This window comes from Phasianus colchicus, chromosome 12, assembly GCF_987193195.1.
Source record: "Phasianus colchicus chromosome 12, bPhaCol1.hap1.1, whole genome shotgun sequence".
NCBI lineage: Eukaryota > Metazoa > Chordata > Aves > Galliformes > Phasianidae > Phasianus > Phasianus colchicus.
Window position 1 is genome coordinate 13,483,709 of NC_143447.1, and position 6,000 is coordinate 13,489,708.

The following is a 6,000-nucleotide window of genomic DNA, read 5'->3' on the forward strand; positions in this document are numbered from 1 at the left end:
TATACAATAAGTGCTATAGAGAACAGCAGGGTAATATTTAGAGGGCAAATACAATGAAGAGGAAGGCTGCAATTTGTTCAGCAGCAAAAGGATGTTCTCTGTTCTCCAAAGTACCATGCAGAATCAGGGTGACACTAAGATGCCAAGTATTGTGGGAGGACAGGGTATTATTTAAACCCCAGATACAATAGTATGGAGAGAGTATTATTTACTAACCAGACGGGATGCAATAGCAGCAGTAACTGCATGGTATAATTTCCAACAGGGAAAAGACATCATTTGCAGACCAGTCATTACAGAATGGGAGGGTATTCATTATGGCGCAGCACTGAAGTATTACTTTGAAGCTGAGCACCATAGAAGCACAGGGTATTATTTATACACCAAACACCAGAGAAACTACTTTTCTGGGGTAAGTAACAGTGACAGTTAATCATTTATACAAAAGCCATCCTGTAATTTCCAATATGTGAACTACGTGATTATTTCAACCTTGAATCTGTGGCACAGATGATGTCATGTTAATTACACTTGGGTCTATGGCTGCTGTATCACAGCACTGCTAATCCAGAGTAGTCTTCTGAAACCAATTAGTTTGTGCCAGCTGGGCTGAATCTGCCCTGCCCCGTGTGAAGGCTGCAGTGACTGGGGATTTCCAGGGCTGTGCTGGGGGTTTACCTCTGAGCTGCTAGGATCTCAGCAGGAGCAGCAGGTTTTGCTGTGCATTAAGGTTGTTCAGTGCTGGGCTCTGCTCTCTCTGCAGAGGTGTGAATGAGCTCCAGCTGGAAGGGATGCATACCACCATTTATACCTCTTTATCAGCTGCTGGCCTGTTTTCTTTGCACAACTTTTCCGCCTCATCCATGAATCAGGAGATGTTCACTGGTTATTTACTCTTAGTTTCCCCTGAAGAATATCTACAATTTCTGGTCACATTATTCCTATTTAAATTTCTGTCAAGTCAGACCTGTGGCCATCACAGACAATTTCTTTTGTCCTTCAGTGATTGTCACTACTGCTAATTACACATCCAAGTCTTCTGCCCAGCACAAGGGCATTTTAGAAGCCAAAAGCCCATGGAAACTGCCAGCCCAGCTGAAAACAGCGCTGTGTCCAGGCCAGCATCCTGTCTTGGACAAGATCTGTATCACCAACATCAGAACAAAGTTCTCATCATCGAAAAGTAGGGAAGAAAGTGCTGAGGAGGAAGTTTCTTTTTAACGCTCGGCATTTAGTGGTTGCCTTATGCCTTGAAGCATGAGTATTTACATTCCATACCCTCCCGCTAATGTAAGCTGGGTTTATTGGGCATGTCTGCCTTCACTCAGGCCCAGCTTGTGAGCGCGGCCTGCTCTGCCTGGCCAGGAACGCTGCCCTGCCCTGACTGCTTCCCTGCAGCACGGACCCCTGTAACAACAGGCACAGGACAAGCAGCACAGACCTTCCTTCCCCAAAATGTCCTGTAACCCAAATTCCACACAACTCGTGTCTGTCACAGAGCTCCACAGCAAGGTAAGGCTCGTGGTCTGCTTCACCACAGCTTGCATGGCAGGAACAGAGAACTGGTGGCTTTGGGACTTCACTGCAAGTCCCTGCATTTCCTCCTCCTTCTCTGGTGATGGGGCCACGTCCCCATAACGTGGCTCCATCTGAAACCACGATGTGTCTAAGCTCATCCAGATGATTGGGTTTTTAAAGCAGGGAAAGGGAAGTTGAGAAAAGCAGTCTGCTTGTCTGCTGAAGGTATTTCAGCAGCTAAGCCATATGGAGGCTGAAAGAGCTGGAGATGTTAGGCCCGGAGAAAAGAAAGCTCTGGGGAGACCTTATGGTGGCCTCTCAGTATCTGAAGGGGCTGTAAGAAAGAGGATAGACTCTTTAGCAGAGTCTCTGTTGCAGTAGAGAAATAGTTTTAAAATCAAATAAGGGAGATGTAGTTTGGATATAAGAAAAAAATTCTTTACAGTGAGGGCGGTGAGGCACTGGCACAGATTGCCCAGAAAAGTGATGGGTGCCCAGAAAAGATGGGGATCCCTGCAGACACTGCAGGTCAGGCTGGACGGGGCTCTGAGCACCTGACCAGCTGTAGGTGTCCCTGTTCAGTGCAGGGCAGTTGGACCAGATGGCCTTGAAGGGTCCCTTCCAACTCAACTGATTCTATGATTTTGGGGTACCCCACACAGATCCTGGCCTTTCTCATCATTCCACCCACCCTTCTGCTCCCTGGTCTGTACTGAGCAAACACTGGGAAGGGAGAATATCATTCAAGTGAGAAGTGGAAATTTCTATTAAGAAATGGGAAAGCCCATCGTAAAGCACTCGGAGGAAAAATCTCACCGGGAAGCATCTCAAAAAAAAAAAAAAAAAAAAAAAATCAGCACGGTGAACATTACAAATCCCCCCACCTATTCATGAGGCCAACAAAAAGCTTCTTGAGCTCAGCACTGTGAGCCCATTGAGAGCAGCGCGGGGCATGGCACACACCCTGCCTTGTGCACACAGCAGCGCCCGCAGCCCCGCCGCGCACACAGCCTGGGCTGTTCAGCCCTCGCACAAGGAAACACTGAGTTTTTAAAAGTAAACTCTAAGGTTTCCGTTGTTGCGCTGGGCTCAAGTTTTTTTTTTTTTTTTTTTTTTTTTTAATATATATATAACAGCTCCCTCTCTTTGCTGTCCCTTTCACTCTTTAAACAGCCCTGAATGCAGCGGGCCGCTCCGCAGCCGTCGCGCTCTGGCTCCGTATGTGGTCCAGAGCTGGGATGAAGACGGCTTTTGTTGCTGCTGCTGGGAAGCTGCCTGCGAGCAGCACACACAGCCCGGCTTGTTCACACGTGGAGGCTCTGGGGGGAGCGGGAGGAGGAGGAAGACGCAGTATGGGGAAGGCTGGGCTTGCGGTGGAGCAGCCGTCCCACCGCCAGCAAGGAAAAGGGGGAAAGAGGGAGATGGCAGAGGATGGTGGTGGAAAAGATGTCTCAGGCAGCTAAGAAAGGTCCTGTTGATTTTTGAACTGGGAGCAGCTGGACCTCCACCAGTCCACGTCCTTGCTGTGCGTAAGGCAGCATGGGGAGGCAGTGAGGTCACCAGACCTGGGCCATTTGTGAATGCAGAGTGGAGGAGAGAAAAGACCTGCCATGGAGTGAGTTTTGGAGTCCCTGGGGCTTCTGGTCACTGTACACATGGATGACAGCATAGCACTGAACAACAATTTACAATCATTCATTTGTCTTTCATGGGATACCATCCAACCTCTTCTCCACTAGAACCCCTTAACATTCCTCTCCATGCAGGTCATGTTTTATACCATTTTCACCACTGGTGCTATGTCTACAGCTTTTATATTAACATCCTCTTCTCATTTCCCTCTGCCTCCTTCACTCCCTCAGTTTCCTATCTCATGGGATCTTTGCCCACCTGCCTTCCAACCCTCATGCTGCTGTCAAACCAAACTTTTGTCCACAATTATAGGAAACATTAAACAGGAATTCAAGCAGAATTTTCCCCAGAGACCACTGGAGCTGCTGAGAGCACATCATAGGAACATCCCTGGTCCAGCAAGGGCAAGAGGGAATGCCTCTCCATGCTCCGACAGCATCTCCAAACATATCAGGGAGGGGAAATATCTCCCTCTAGCTCACCATGTGAGCAGGAAAATAAAACCCCAAAGAACCAAAGCAAAGAAACAAATAGTTCAGCTTTCAAAACTTTCAACAGCTGTTCTCAGTGAGGTCCGAAAACCTACCTAATGCAGTCCTCAACCCCCAGTCCCCTTCTGCCCAACCCATGTCCTCTTTCTGGTGGTTGTAGACAAAAGGCAAAGTGGTGAGGAATGCTAAGAAATTCCTCTCTCCCAAATGTTTCGTCATGGGATATTCCCTCCCTTTCCACATCTGGCAAAGTTATTTTAGAAAAGTAGGAGAACTTTTCAAAAGCGCATTTTTTGGCTCAAAAGTTTGGGTTAAAACGCACGCTTTCCGCTACGTGCAGAGGGTAAGCAGCTACTTAGCACAAGGTTCAAGTGAAAAGTCTTAAGAAATGGTAAATGATCTAAAAGGAGATATTTCTGATGCAGATTCCAAAGGACAAAACTTTTTGTCTGCCTGCTCTTGCAGAAGAGCTCAGCTACATGCAAACCACTGCTAAAAGCACAGAGGAGAAGGGCAGGTAACACCCAGTGCTGGGCTCCTGATGCCACCCAGCAGGTCTGCCAACGCCGAGCGCTGCTCACAGCCATCCACACACACGTGCTGCGCTGTCAGATCTCCTGGATCCCATCCCTTCCTCTCCTCCTCCCTCTGAGCCACCCTCTGCGTTCTCAATAATGATGCAATTACAGCGATCAGAGCAATAACTGGGAGAAGCATCACAATTCTTTAGGACGTTTGCAACAGTTCAGTTCAGCAGCAAGAAGAGAAATGCCACGGGCAGCAGGAACCCATCACCCTGATGCACTGAGAGCTCAGAGAGGGGCTTGGGGGACAAAAAGAGGGGCAGTCCCCCCTTTGCTGTCCCCACTCGTGGCACGGGATGCATGCTCTCAAGTCGCGTGGCTTGCTTTCCCTCCCTTCCCAAAGAAAAATGAAAGCTCAGTGCATAGACCTGGTCCTCAGTGATGGGTTTGCATTCTGCAGCCTCACAGCAGGGTTGGGGAGCAACCCGCAGTGCTGCTGGCAGCACAGTCCCATCACCCGGGCTGGCTCCTCAGGCAGCAGCTCTCTTTGCAGGAGAGCAGCTCTGTAGAGAACTTGCCATCAGCCACTGCACAACTTTTTGCGTGTTTCTCTGCTCCGGGCAAGAACCAAAGCACTCAGAGTCAGCACCCCTAAAGCCGTAAGGAAAGAAGTGGGAAAGTGAAGGAAAAAATACTGAAGAGAGGAAAGCACACCTTACCTTTAACAGTTCAGTGCAGTGCTTGGAGAATCTAAGTCCCATACACCTGGCAGAGAAAGTAGGTGTTTTTCGGTGCTCAAGATGGAAAGAGCTTTGCCACTTCTTGCTGTTGCTGTATGTCTTCTTTGCTATCTCCAGAGGACTTTTCCTGCCTTTTTTTTTTTTCCAGTTCCCCAGAAGAAATCACAATTCCCTGTGTGGTATTTCAGGTCCTTTCAGGCAGTGGCAGCAGCAGCAGGCTTGAAGAGTAAGTGCTGTGTGTGAATGGCAGAAAAGAGAGAGAGGGTTTCAGACCACATTAACTGCCACTGGCTGCAAGAGAGACCATCAAACTCCTGTCAGCCTCCTTAGATACCTCTTGAAGAGCTGGCACACTAAGTGTATTGGATCCTCCTCTGGATTTTAGAGTAAAGGTAGGCAGGCATCCAGGGGGCAGGGGGAAATAGGAGGGCTTAAGGACAGAAAAGGAAGCCCAGCCTCTTGGAAAGAGGGAAAGAAAAAAAAAAAAAAAAGAAAAAAAAAAAAAACAGAAAAGAAAAGAAAGGGAGGAAAAAAAAGCATTGCCAAAAGAAAAAAAAAAGTACTGTAAATGGAGAAAGCTGAATGGGGAGTGGGGGATTAAATTTAGCCCTCTGGTTTGGAAGCAAACTACACAGAGCACCACAAGTGGTTGAGAGAGAAGAAATAGTTTATGCAATAAAAAGAGAGCACGGTTTATGAAAACTAAAATAAGATGAAGCTAATTAAGGAAACTGGGCAAATTATGCGTGTCTGCAATGCAGTCAATATCACTGCAGTCTGACTAGAAATGAACACGTACTGGGGAGCACAAAGAGAGCAGAGAGCTTAAGGACCTCTCCTCTAGGCTCTGTTGGCTGTGGGGTGCAGAGGAGGGAACAGGTGGTAGAAGTGGTCCTGATGTGGGAACAGGGAGAGGATGCTCAGCATTAGGAAATGGAGGACACCTGGTACTTTCTGATAACTGATACGTGATAGAAAGGCAGAGGAAGGGGGCTAAGAGATAGGGCTGTTTGTAGGATGCGTGGGTAGAATTGAAGGACTTAAGAGCTGGTGGAGACTGAAGTCAACCACCCCAAAACCTCAAGGAGAATCCTG

General features: G+C 48.0%; 1 protein-coding gene across 4 annotated transcripts in view; it reads right to left on the bottom strand.

Annotated features, from left to right (window-relative positions):
* The window catches only part of ACAN (aggrecan), a 44,587-nt gene extending 39,262 nt beyond the window's left edge, over window positions 1–5,325 (bottom strand). For 3 of the 4 annotated variants that reach the window (XM_090149015.1, XM_090149013.1, XM_031587740.2), the window contains exon 1: window positions 4,885–5,325. The gene's annotated coding sequence lies outside the window, so the exon portion shown is untranslated. The remainder of the gene's footprint in view (window positions 1–4,884) is intronic. The other variant, XM_090149014.1, reaches the window with a different exon arrangement.
* Window positions 5,326–6,000: the final 675 nt, after the last annotated feature.